Below are 14,469 nucleotides of genomic sequence, written 5' to 3' on the forward strand. Positions count from 1 at the left end.
GCACCCTCTCCAGTGCCTCTATATCCTTTTTATGATATGGCGACCAGAACAGCACACACTACTCCAAGAGTGGTCTAACCAAAGTTCAATACAAGTTTAGCGTAACTTATCTACTTCTCAATTCTATCCCTCTAGAAATAAACCCTAGTGCTTGGTTTGCTTTTGTTATGGCCTTATTGACCTGCGTTGCAACTTTTAGTGATTTCTGTATTTGTACTCCAGATCCCTTTGCTCCTCTACCCCATTTAGATTCTTACATTTTGATAAGAAATTAAGATTCTTAGAAAGCAATACCTCACTATGTTGAAACTCATTTGCCATTATATGCCCATTCTGCAAGTTTATTAATGTCTTATTGTAATTTGTTGCAGTCCTCCTCAGTGTTGACTATCCCTCCAAATTTGGTGTTGTCCGCAAATTTAGAAATTGTGTTTTTGATTCCAAAGTCTAAATTGTTAATGCAAATTGTGAACAACAGTAGTCTCAGCACTGATCCTTGTGGGATCCCACTTCCCAACTTTTCCCACTCTAAATAGCTACCCTTTACCCCTATTCTTTGCTTTCTGTCTTTCAGCCGGCCAGCTATCCATTCTGCTACTTATCCCCTGACTCCACCAGCTTTGACCTTATTCATTAGATTGAGAAGATTAGACATATATTCCCTAGATTTAGAAAAATGAGGTGATCTCATTGAAACATATAGCATTCTTAAAGGGCTTGATTGATAGGGTAGATGCAGGGAGGATGTTTTCCCTGGCAGGGGACTCTAGAACTAGGGGTCTCAGAATAAGGGGTTGGCCATTTAGGACTGAGATGAGGAGAAATTTTGTTACTCAAAGGGATCGTGAATCTTTGGAATTCTCTACCCCAGAGGGCTGTGGATACTCAGTCATTGAGTGTATTCAAGACAGAGATCGATAGATTTTTGATACTAAGGGAACCAAGGGATATGGGGATAGTGTGGGAAGGTGAAGTGAGATAGATCAGTCATGATCTTATTGAGTGACGGAGCAGGTTCGAAGGGCCGAATGGCCTACTCCTGCTCCTAATGTTTTTATGACTGGGGATTAAACCTTAAACCACTGCTGATATGTGTGGCTCAGCTAACCATTGGAGATGTGGGAACCTGATTTTGATCAGAGCCACTTTTTACAGTGATTGACCAACTCAAAATTTATTTTGTGAGATTACAGGATTTTAATGGGTGCTTTCCCTACATTACAACAGTGACTACACCAAAAGCAATAAAGGAGTAAAGCGTCCCGAGGACATGAGATATATAAACGCAGGTTACTTTTCTTTAGGGACTGAATTCCATGGTTCTACCCACGGTTCGAAGAAGAGCAGGGAAGTTAACCCCAGCATCCTGGCCAATATTTATCCCTCAATTAACATCACTAAAAACAGATTACCTGGTCATTGCCACATTGCTGTTTGTGGGAATTTGCAGTGCACAAATTGGCTGCTGCGTTTCCTACATTACAACACTTCAAAAAAAAAGTACTTCATTGGCTGTAAAGCACTTTGGGATGCCGGTAGTCGTGAAAGGCGCTATATAAATATAGGTCTTTTTTTTAACCCATTTTTATCAGTAAAAACTGTAAAACAGTGGCCTTGTCTGAAATTTAAAAAAAGTGGGACTGATAGAAACCCACAAGGATCTGCGTTTATTTTAAGAACAAGACCAATCAAAACTGGTGACATTCTTGAACCAAAAACGAGCAAAACACACCAAGCCGAAGACTAAGACTTGGCAGGTATGAAGCAGGGTTAGGAAGGATGCCTGCGCAGTCTGATGCCCACAAAGCGCTGGGGGGGCGGAAGAAATGGCCGTTATTTTACCGTTAGCGTGTTGGTAGAAAGAATGAGACGAGGCAATATAAACTAAAGGGTACAATTCTAAAGGGGGTGCATGAACAGAGAGACCTGGGGGTGTATGTGCACAAATCACCAGGTTGAGAAAGCAGTTAAAAAGCATATGGGATCTTGGGCTTCATAAATAGAGGCATAGAGTACAAAAGCAAGGAAGTTATGATGAACCTTTATAAAACACTGGTTCGGCCTCTGGTCAATTCCAGGCACTTTAGGAAGGAGATCACCCTTAGAGAGGGTGAAGAAAAGATTTACAAGAATGGTTCCAGGGATATGGGTCTTCAGTTACATGGATAGACTAGAGAAGCTGGGGTTGTTCTCCTTAGAGCAGAAAAGGTTGAGAGAAGATTTGACAGAGGGGTTCAAAATCATGAGGGATCTAGACAGAGCGGATAGAAAAAAAAATTGTTCCCATTGGCAGAAGGGTCAAGAACCAGAGGAGACAGATTTAAGGTGATTGGCAAAAGAACCGACAGGAGGAAAAACTTTTTTTACGGAGGGAGTGGTTAGGATCTGGAATGCACTGCCTGAAAGGGTGGTGGAGGCAGACTCAATCGTGGCTTTCAAAAGGAAATTGGATAAGTACCTGAAAGGGTGGAGGGGGGAATTGCAGGGCTAGGAATGGAAAGAGTGGGACTAGCTGAAGTGCTATTTGCAGAGAGCTGGTATGGGCTAGACGGACCGAATGGTCTCCTTCAGTGCTATGATTTAGGGAAGGGAGGGGGAGGAAGGTAGTGACCGTTATTTTACCGTTAACCTCACCTGTCACGCGCCACCCTCGCGCGGCGGAGTGAGTGACAGCCGAGCAGGCAGCTGATTGGAGGAGGAGGAGGGGCACCGCTCGTGCCGGCTGCTCGAGCTGTCAGCGCGCCCGCCCGATTGGCTGGCGAGGCGGTGAGTGGGCGTGGCCTGAACCGGCCCCGTCCCCTCCCTCCCCGGGCTGAGGTGCTCAACCCCATTTGGCAGCTGCAACGGGAGGAGTGGCGAAGATTTTTAATTTTCTTCCCCCTTCCTCCTGATCGGAGTCAGTGACAGCGCTGGGTGTAAATACGCACGACCGTCCGTCCGTTGGGTGTGCAAAAGGGAGGGTTTTTAAAAAAAAACTGACAGCGACATCTTTCTTGCCTGGTAGTGGGGTTTTCTTGTGTGCGCGCGATTGCCGAACGACGGTAGTCGGCAGCAGCAGCTGTGAGCCTCTCGGCATTATTGTTAGCACCGCCGCCCTCTCCATCACCATAGACACCAAGAGCCACACTGCGAGAAAGACTCAAGAGCAGCGATTCAAATCACAGGCAACAGCCACTGAAAGAAAAACACACAAGATCGACACAACTCCTGCACGACCACTCCGCAATTTGCAAAAGAAAAGCAGCCGGCAGGTGCGTGTTGGAGTTCATTTGCAAATTCTCCTTTTGACAGTCTTTTGTTGTTCTTGTTCACGTATAGTGTGTGTATGTGTGTGTGCATTTCACAGCTTTAGCATACTTATACCTAAAATATATAGCTATATATATGTGTGCTTATATAAGCCTAATACTTGACCTTTTTAAAAAAATTAAAAGTCCGAATTTATTATTGTAATTTGCTAAAAGTGATGGTTATTTCCCCGGCAAGGTATGTTTGACGGCCGAAATTATTTTTTTTAGAGGTTTGTTAATTGCACAATGATGGGCTGAACTATTCTTTTCAGCAATGAGTGATAATGTTGAGTTTTTTTTTTAATGCATATGTTTGAACAGTCTCTTGCTTTTGTAGAGCATCTCCCTATATAGAACACCACCCCCCCCCCCCCCCCCGCCGTCAAAGCCGCATGACATTTCCTAACGGGGTTTTAAGGCATTTTTCTTTATTTTTATATATTAAAAAATGAAAAATGCAGACCGTTTTTGAATTGAGGAAAACATATTTTCCGTTCACTGAATGCTGGCCAGGCCTGTAGGAGTAGTACAGGCCGCGGCGATTTTGCTTAAAAAAAAAGAAATAATGAAATATACAGAGGAATATCCTTGCAAAGCATTTTCCCTTTTATTATTACTAATGCATAATTACTTAAGCTGATGGCGATGCGAAACGTGCCGCCACGCTATAAGCTTTTTAAAAAAAAATGCAAGTGCTTTTAATTTTGGCTGGTGGAGGATGCTCAGTCCACTATGTGTTCTCTCTCTGATCCACTCCCCATCTGCTGCTGGTGACTGTTCACCGTGAGCTATTTCAGGTTGTGTAGGTAATCCCATGTTTTTAATTTTTTCCAAAAAAAAAACTTTCCCTCCTCCCAGTGAGTGCAATGTTTTGATTTGTTTTATTCCCACCTCCGATTTTGTGAAGTTCCGAGTTTTCAACATTGAATTTGGAATTTAAGATTTCTCCGATCAAAGGTGAGCTAGATTGCAAAGAGCTTTTTTTTAAGAATGGCAGGTGGATTACATTTTTTAACTAGACTGAGTAATTCTTAAGTTAGAAAGTTATATAGAAACAGTTTTTAAGTTAGCAGTAATGAAACTGTTATAAGAATTTAAGAACTTTGGAGCAAAAAATGGGGAACCTTGTTGGAATAAATACACTTTTTTTCTCGTGATCATTTGTTGAATGATTATTTAAATGCAGTACTACTATCTGTTGTACCTTTTCATGATTTGCAAACGTGGGGTGCAACTTCCATCTCCCTGCCAGGATGATTGATGTTTTGTTGGCTGGCCAGTTGCTGTAAGCGTCATGGCTGCAACTTGTACACCTGGATGAACAATGTGCTGTATCTTAAGCAATTTGGATTTTCACCTCCTTTCTGTCTGCACAGTAGGGCATTTTTCTCGATGTCCTGGAAGAAATTCCATAGACCGTTGTGAAGCGGACTAAGATAGGAGCCATTTATGCACTTTGCTGAGTTTAGAAAATACAGATTGTGAAATGAAACTCAAGGAGTTTTAACAGTTATCTAAGCAGATGCATACGTAGAATTACATAAAATGTACAGCACAGAAACTGGCCATTCGGTCCAACTGGTCTTCCTCCTTCTTAGGCAGTCCCTCGGAACCGAAGATGACTTGCTTCCACATTAAAAATGAGTTCGCAGGTGACTGATTAGTCCAATGCGGGACCTACAATCTCTGTCACAGGTGGGGCAGACAGTGGTTGAAGGGGTGGGTGGGGTGCTTGGGTTGACGTGCGCTGCCTGCGCTTGCCTTCCGCTTGCTCCCGGTGAAGAGACTCAAGGTGTTCGGCGCTTTCCCGGATGCTTTTCCTCCACTTTGTGCAGTCTTGGGCCAGGGATTCCCAGGTGTCGATGGGGATGTTACACTTTTTCAAGGAGGCTTTGAGGGTGTCCTTGAAACGTTTCCTCTGCCCACCTGGGGCTCTCTTGCCGTGCCGGAGCTCCGAGTAGAGTGCTTGTTTTGGGAGTCTCGTATCGGGCATGCGGACAATGTGACCCGTCCATCGGAGCTGATTGAGCGTGGTCAGAATTTCGATGCTGGGGAACTGGTCTATGCTGCTGTTTATGCTCAATGAGCCTCCTCCCACCCCTCTTCATCTAATTCTTATCAGCATAACCAACTATTTCTTTCTCCTTCGTGTTTATCTAACTTTCCCTTAAATGCATCTGTGCTGGTCGCCTCAACTACTCCTTGAAGTAGTGAGTTCCACATTCTAAACACTCTCTGGGTAAAGAAATTTCTCCTGAATTCCTTATTGGATTTATTCATAACTATCTTATATTTATGACCCATAGTTTAGGTCTCTCCCACAAGTGGAAACATCTTCTCTACGTCTACCCTATCAACCCCCTTCATAATTTTAAAGACCTCTATCAGGTCACCTCACAGCTTTCTCTCTTCTAGAGAAAAGAGCCCCAGCCTATTCCATCTTTCCTGATGGGTATAACCTCTCAGTTCTGGTATCATCCTTGTAAATCTTTTTTCTACCTTATCCAGTGCCACTATATCCTTTTTATAATATGGAGACCAGAACTGTGCACAGTACTGTGTGGTTGAACCATGTTCTGTGCAAGTTTAATATAATTTCTCTAAGTTATGTTAAACTACAAGTTTGATCAGTGGATTTTAAAGACTGGAAGTGCAACTCTAATCTCACCTCCCTCTCTGACATCCTTAAATTCAACCCTGAAAGAAACTACATATTCATCTCTATGACAACTTCTCTTCGTTTGAATTCTTTCTGTTCTGTCCTGTCCACAGTAAAGGTCTGGCCTGGTCAAAATCCCCAACAATATTGTGTAGAGTGCACTAACCCTGTTCAATTACTTAAAGTTCTCTACCTTTCAGAACAGCTGATAATTACTTTCTCGTCCATGATCTAGTTGAATTGTGATAATCACGCCCAACAGCCCTTCCCCTTCACCCGGCACCTTCCCGTGCAAGCACAGCAGATGCAACACCTGCCCTTTTACCTCCTCCCTTCCCACTGTCCAGGGCCCCAAACACACTTTCCAGGTGAAACACCGATTTACTTGTACATCTTGCAATTTAGTATACTGTATTCGCTGCTCACAATGTGGTCGCCTCTACATTGGGGAGACCAAATGCAGATTGGGCGACTGCTTTGCGGAACACCTCTGTTCAGTCCGTAAGGGTGACCCCGAGCTTCCGGTCGCCTGTCACTTTAATTCTCCGCTCCACTCCCACTCTGACCTCTCTGTCCTTGGCCTCTTGCACTGTTCCAGTGAAGCTCAACGTAAGCTCGAGGAACAGCACCTCATCTTCCGATTAGACACTTTACAGCCTTCTCAACATTGAGTTCAACAATTTAAGACTATAACCCCTGCCCCCATTTTTCAGACTGTTTATGATTCTGCCATCCCCATTTGCAACATTTAATCTCTCCTGCCTCCTACTCTAGCACAGACTATTCCTTTAGTTCCTTCCTCCCCTCCCCCTTTCCCTGCCTCTGCACCTGCTTAAAACCTGTTACATGTCTAACCTTTTCCAGTTCTGACGAAGGGTCCCAGACCTGAAACGTTAACTCTGTTTCTCTCTCCACGGATGCTGCCTGGCCTGCTGAGTGTTTCCAGCATTTTCTGTTGTTATTTCAGATTTCCAGCATCCGCAGTATTTTGCTATTGTACTAACCTCACTGCCTTGTGCTCTTTCCGTAGCTTTGTATCTTCCGCTGCTTCAAATATTTACTCAATTTTCCCTTAAAAGATATAATGGCCTCTGTCAACCACTTCTGGTAGCAAAGCATTTCATGCTTCGACCACCCTCTGTGTGGCAGGTTCTTCTCACTGTCAACTTTCAGTTGATGACCCTGTGTCACTTCACAACCAGTGGAAATAGTTTTTTTTTTATATGCACTCAATCTAAAACCCTTCTTAATTTTAAAAAACCTGTATTGAATCTCCTTCGCTGCTTGAGTGAAAATTGTCCCAGGATCTCAAGTCTTTGCTCATAACTATAGTTCCCTATCATTGTCATAAGAACAGAAGAATTAGGAATAAGAATTGTTGCATCCTGGTGAAGCTACGCTATGTACTCACTTTGGCTTTAATATCCTTTTTAAAAATGTAACTGAAACTGCACACAGTAGCCTAACCAATACTTTGTACAAAATTATTAATTAGCTCTTGTCCTCTGTGGGATTTTTTTTGTTAAACCCTAATGCTGTTGGATTTTTTTTTAGCTTTATATATCCATAGACTTTCAGACAATTCTGTATTTAACCTTTAATGTCTCTCATCCACACCCTTCTATGTTTTTCCATGAAATGAGTGCATACTCCCAAAATGTATTATCTGCATTTCTCCATGTTAAATTGCATCAGCCATTTGCCGACCTATCTGTTTTCCTTTTACGGTCCTCCTCACTGTCGCTAAATTGTTTAATTTTGTGTCCTTAGCAAATTAAGATTTTGATTCTTATGTGCAAGTTTAAAAAAAAAAGAATATGTATCTGTCAACTGACCACCTCTCTATGCTGCTACATTTATTGGTGAACCATATGCCTGAATAAGTCTACTGCGTGACACTTACTGAACTGAAACCCATTCCTCCCACACCACTCTTTGAGCCACACATTTAAACCTCTAATCTGTTTGTCCCTATGCCAATTTGCGCGTGGCTCAGGTAGCAATCCAGAGATTATTACCTTTTGAGGTTCTGCTTTTTAATTTGGATCCCTCAGCAGGAACCTCATTCCTAGTTCTATCTATGTAGTTGGTTCCCACAGGGACCATGACAACTGGATCCTCCCCTCCCACTCCAAGTTCTTCTTCAGCCGTGACGAGATATCCTCAACCCTGACACACATTAGTTTTCTGCCTTCCTCGGGATTGACATCAGAATCCCTATCCTCGTAATTTAATTATTTAAGTTCCAGTATCGTTCTGCTGAAGCTGCATTGCAGCCCCAAGTCCAATATAGTTTTCCTGAGGTTCGATGTCCAAAACGGAACACAGTGCTCCAGATGAGGTTAGACCACTAAACAACTGAGCTACTTTGTCTATGTCCCATTGTAACTCCCTGCACCCATCAACACAACTTACTGTGCCTTCTAGTTTAGTGCCTCCACCTGAAGAGGCAGATTGGAGGATGCAATATGAAGTCTCATTCAAAATGTTGTACCTCTGACAATACAGTGCTCCTACTGTACTAATGTGCTGGATTTTGTTGTTGGGGACGGGACTGCTGGTTGTCAGGTTTCAGTCCCGCCACCAGCGACGTCTGACCAATCCACGCTATTTTCCCTTGATTGACCTTGTTAATCCTGCCTATTAAAGGAAAGCCAGTGATGGAGGATGTCAGCGTATGACATTTCATGTGTCAAATTGAGAAGCTGTCAACACTGACAATCTCTGTTCCAAGGTGAGCCCTTGCACTGAAGGCTCACCAAAACCCCTCTCCTCAGCAGAAAGCAGATGGCTGCTGCATCTGAGAATGCAGCAGCCATTCTGTCATCTCTGTCGTTGAGATGAGGCACCTCCGGATCCCCAAGGGTTGAAGTCTGCAGGAAGAAGCAAAGGTAAGGAAACTTTTTCCAACACTTGACACTCGCCTCTCATACTTACCTCTCCACACTTGCACGCACCTCTACAGCGGACTTTTTGATCCCTCTCACCCCCGCAAACCCACTGCTTGGCTCGCTGACCCTGGCAAAGTTCACAGCCGTCGGGATGCCTGCACTTGCAGGGGTCAAATGGGGATATGCCTCAAAACTGCCTGTTAACAGGCAGTTATCACAGAATCACAGAATCACAGAAACCCCACAGTGCAGATAGAGGCCATTTCGGCCCATCGAGCCTGCACCGACACATATCCCACCCGATCCCCGTAACCCCTACATCAACACATATCCCACCCTATCCCCGTGTATTTAATCCCCCTAACACTAAGGGTCAATTTATCATAGCCAATCAACCTAGCCCGCACATCTTTGGACTGTGGGAGGAAACCGGAGCACCCGGAGGAAACCCACGCAAACACGGGGAGAATGTGCAAACTCCACACAGACAGTCACCCGAGGCCGGATTCGAACCCGGGTCTCTGGCGCTGTGAGGCAACAGTGCTAACCACTATGCCACCGTGCTCTAATCCCCTTCCCGCCTCGAGGAGACGGGTCCCTGCGCGAGTCGGGGACCCGTCTCCCGGGAAGGTAGTAGAGGCGGGTCGGTACCCACTCCCAGTTTCTGCCATTTTCCTGGCAGTCCCGCCTCCCCAGGGCTGGAAAAATTCCCCCCGAAGTGTCAGCCTAGATTGTGTTCAACTCCTGGAATTGAGGCAAAAGTGCTTCACGTGAGCAAAGCTGGCAGTGAAATACTGAAGAATGGATTCTGATCTTCAGAGAAGAGTGAAGAAGCATGATTTTTAGACTCTGCCTCTGTTATGAATTTGAATCTGCTTAAATTTGTTTCCATTTGTAGAAAGGGCGATGCAGTGGCGACATGGGGTAGAGTTTCCAGGCACAGATTGCGGCCACAATTGCGGCAGTTTTTTAAAAAGTATTTGTTCCGAGTTTGCGCTCAAACTCACTTGCATATTGCCGAACGCAAAATCTGCCATGTACCAGCACAATCGGGCAGTGTTTTAAAACTTAATTTAAAAAATTTTGCTTCAAAAAATATTCCTTGATATACCTGAGTGGTAAACTTGATTAATACAGCTGAAAATGGCTTTATCACAAAGTAAGCATTTTAAATCTGTCAATCTACCACCTGTGAGTAACCTGATTTTTTTTAAATGACTGAAAATGATTTTTAAAAACTATACAAAACCATTTGCTAGATATATTGGGGCGCAGTAGTTAGTTTCTTAGTCAATTAAAAAAAATTGCATTCAAAAGCTTTTAAATCGTGCCGATTGGTGTCCTTGCGCCCAAAAGAAGCAGCTTAATTTTTAGAGCCTCCTCCAAGGCCTGCAAAGGAACCCAATGAGCGGTAACTCCCAATGGTGATTATTTCATCCTGGGATGTGGCTAGTTTTGTGAGCGGGGCTGGCTACTAGTGCAAAAAATCGTGGAAACTCAATTTGCGCTTTAAAATGTTATCTTTTGCATGCATTCACGCCAATTTCCTGCGAATTGCACTGAAAAAAACCAGTGCAACTGAGCGGAAACTCTCTCCCGTTATATTTCACTTGGACTCTCTGCAAAATAAGAAATAGTGTCAGCCTTCGTTCAGTGATGGCATTCTGAGTCCGAGCTGTTGGGTTCCAGCCATACTCCTGAGACTTCTAGGCTGATACTGCAGTACCAGTCTTGAGGGACAGCTGCAATGTTGGAGGTGCCATCTTTTGTATGAGACATTAAACCGAGGCCTCGTCTTCCCTCAGGTGGACTTAAAAGATCCCATGGCACTATTTGTAGCAAAGCAGGGGAGTTCGCCCAATTTTCTGGCCAATATTTATCCCTCCACCAACATTGATCCCTCAACGAACATCACTAAAAAACAGATTATCTGGTCATTTTTCTTACTGTTTGTGGGATCTCACTGTGCACAGATTGGCTGCTGCATTTCTCTACATTATTGCAATCACTAACTGCACTTACAGTATTGACAGTATGCACTTGGGGATATTCAGAGGATCAGAAAGGTGCTACATAAGTGCAATTATTTTACTTTTTTAAAGCAAGGTTTGTGATTGGATGATCTCCCTCCCCACAGATTAGTTGGTTTATGGATAAGTCCTTGCCCTAAACTGTTAATGCTATAGATTAAAACCTTTTTAAAGAGCTAATGACTAATTGGCTAGCAATAGGATTGAGGGTATAGGTAGAGATGGAGTGCTTTTGTCGAAATTGAAGCTCCCTGAGCTGCAGAAACTAGGGAATGTGTATATTGAATGCACTATTCAGAATAGCAGGGGGGAATTCTACCAGCAAATGTTTATTTCTCAACCAACATCACTGAGAATAGATTATCTGGTCCTACATCTTATTGCTGCTTATGGGATCATGCTGTGTGCAATCTGATTCCATGCTTACCTACATTACAACAGTGACTGCATTTCAAAAGGCCTCGATCGTGAAAGTATTCGATAAATACAAGTTCTCTCTTGCTCTACAAATAGTGCCATGGGATCATTTATGCCCACCTGAGTAGGGAAATGGGGCCCTTTGTTCACATTGCATCTGAAAATCAGTACCTCAGTAGTGCACTGAAACATCAGCTTAGATTATGTGCTAAATCCTGTTCATCTGCAATTTTCTGTCATAGTCATAGAAGGGGGCCATTCGGCCCATTGAGTCCGTGCCAGCTCTCTGTAGAGCAATCCAGTCAGTCCCATTCCCCCGCTCTATCCCCGTAGCCCTGCAAGTTTATTTCCCTCATGCCTATTCAGTCTCCCCTTGAAAACATTGAGTGTCTCTGCTTCCACCACTTCCATTGGCAGCGAGTTCCAGGTCCTCGCCACTCGCTGCGCAATTTTTTTTTCCCTCATTTCCCCCATATATCTCTTGCCCAAAACCTTAAATCTGTGTCCCCTAATCCTTGTACCATCAACTAGTGGGAACAGCTTTTCCCCATCTAGCCTATCTAAACCCGTCATGATCTTGTACTCCTCCTATCAAATCACCCTATAACCTCCTTTGCTCTAATGAAAACAAATCCAGCTTCTCCAATCTGTCCTTGTAGCTAAGATCCCCCATCCCTAGAACCATTCTGGTAAATCTCCTCTGTGCTGTTTCAAGGGCCTTCACATCCTTCCTAAAGTGTGGTGACCAGAACTGGATGCAATACTCCAGTTGTGGCCTAACCAGTGCTTTATAAAGGTTCAGCATAACTTCTCAAGTGAATTCTGACAAAAGGTCATCGACCTGAAACGTTAACTCTGTTTCTCTCTCCACGGATGTTGCCTGGCCTGCTGAGTTTTTCCAGCGTTTTCTGTTGTTATTTCCCACACTGTCCTACTTGCCCATGTTCCTGTCCTTGCTGATCTATGTTGGCTCTTTGTCCCCAAGTGCATTAAATTAAAAATCCTTCCTTGTTTATAAGTCCCTCTTGCACTCTCTGCAATCTCCTCCAGCCCTGTTGTAAAAATACTGCAGTCCCTGTCTATGTATCAGGAGTGAGAGTTCTAGTTGAAGGAGTCAGGCACTTACAAGTTTATTAAGGGTTAAATGAACATACTCACAGACAATGATATCCCAGGTGCATACGGTGATGCTTTTCTGTAGAAGAATACAGGTTACAGTCATTGAGCGCAACGTTATAAATTTGCTTCTTCCAACTCTTTACAATCTCATTCCTTTTAATATTTTACTATCTACGGAGCATAATACATAGAAACATAGAAAAATAGGAGCAGGAGAAGGCCATTCGGCCCTTCGAGCCTGCTCCGTCATTCAATATGATGATGGCTGATTCTCTATCTCAATACCATATTCCCGCTCTCTCCCCATACCCCTTGATGCCTTTTGCGTCTAGAAATCTATCTACTTAAATATATTCAGTGACTTGGCCTCCACAGCCTTCTGTGGTAGAGAATTCCACAGGTTCACCACCCTCTGAGTGAAGAAATTTCTCCTCATCTCAGTCCTAAATGTCCTACCCCTTATCCTGAGACTGTGACCCCTCGTTCTAGACCCCCCAGCCAAGGGAAACATCCTCCCTGCATCCAGTTTGTCTATCCCTGTCAGAATTTTATACGTTTCAATGAGATCCCCTCTCATTCTTCTAAACTCTAGTGAATACAGGCCTAGTCGACCCAATCTCTCCTTATACGACAGTCCTGCCATCCCAGGAGTCAGTCTGGTGAACCTTCGCTGCACTCCCTCTATGGCAAGTATATCCTTTCTTAGGTAAGGAGACCAAAACTGCACACAGTACTCCGGGTGTGGTCTCTCCAAAGCCCTGTATAACTGTAGTAAGACATCGTTGCTGCTGTACTCAAATCCTCTTGGAATGAAGGCCAACATACCATTTGCCTTTCTAACTGCTTGCTGCACCTGCATGTTTGTTTTCAGTGACTGGTGTACAAGGACACCCAGGTCCCTTTGTACATCAACATTTCCCAATCTATCACCATTTAAATAATACTCTGCTTTTCCTACTGAAGTGGATAACTTCACATTTATCCACGTTATACTGCAACTGCCATGTATTTGCCCACTCACTCAACTTGTCTAAATCGACTTGAAGCCTCTTTGCATCCTCCTCACAACTCCACCTAGTTTTGTGTCGTCAGCAAACTTGGAAATATTACATTTGGTTCCCTCATCCAAATCATTGATATATATTGTGAATAGCTGGGGCCCAAGCACTGATCTCTGCGGTAGAGTAATAATGGCTCAGAAGGAGGCCATTCGGCCCTTCGAGTCTTGCCGCTTCTCTGTAGAGCAATCAAATCAGTCCCATTCCCCCACTCTATCGCCGTAGCCCTGCAAGTTTATTTCCCTCCGGCGCCGATCCAGACTCCCCTTGAAAACATTGGCCCAGAAATTCGGGTCGGGGGCTTCCCGCGGGTGCAAGCCCCTGACCTGCACTTACCTTGGGCGCCGGCCGTTGAGCTGTAGGGCCCCGTGGAATTCCAATCCGGGGCCTGGTCCAGCTGCCGGCGCGCAGTGCTTGCGTATCCCAGGGGCGCAGTTAGTTCAATGCGTCCCCTGGGATCACGTGGACCATGGGCAGCCAATCGGAGCAGGGAATGCTCCATTCATAAGTCTTGACAGGAATAAACGGGTCGTTTTTCGAGTGGCAGGCAGTGACTAGTGGGGTACTGCAAGGATCGGTCCTAGGATCCCAGCTGTTCACAATATATATTAATGATCTGGACGAGGGAATTGGATGTAGTATCTCCAAATTTGCAGACAACACAAAGCTGGGTGGGCGTGTGTGCTGTGAGGAGGATGTCGTGAAACTCCAGTACGATTTGGACAGGTTGGGTGATTGGGCAGAAACATGGCAAATGCACTATAATGTGGATAAATGTGAGGTTATCCACTTTGGTGGCAAAAACAGGAAGGCAGATTATTATTTGAACGGCAATAGATTGGGAGAAGGGGAAGTGCAAAGAGACCTGGGTGGTGTTGTGCACCAGTCGCTGAAGGTAAGCATGCAGGTGCAGCAGGCGGTTAAGAAGGCAAATGGTATGTTGACCTTCGTAGCAAGAGGGTTCGAGTACAGGAACAAGGCTGTCTTGCTGCAGTTGTATAGGGC

General features: G+C 44.3%; 1 protein-coding gene across 1 annotated transcript in view; it reads left to right on the forward strand.

The window, feature by feature from the left end:
• The first annotated feature begins 2,782 nt into the window (after positions 1 to 2,782).
• Positions 2,783 to 14,469, forward strand: part of ctnna2 (catenin (cadherin-associated protein), alpha 2) — a 1,873,786-nt gene continuing 1,862,099 nt past the window's right edge. Inside the window, exon 1 of the mRNA XM_085975533.1 lies at positions 2,783 to 3,251. The gene's annotated coding sequence lies outside the window, so the exon portion shown is untranslated. The remainder of the gene's footprint in view (positions 3,252 to 14,469) is intronic.

Source organism: Somniosus microcephalus, chromosome 2 (genome assembly GCF_052327205.1).
Source record: "Somniosus microcephalus isolate GS21.2 chromosome 2, FLI_Smic_1.0, whole genome shotgun sequence".
NCBI lineage: Eukaryota > Metazoa > Chordata > Chondrichthyes > Squaliformes > Somniosidae > Somniosus > Somniosus microcephalus.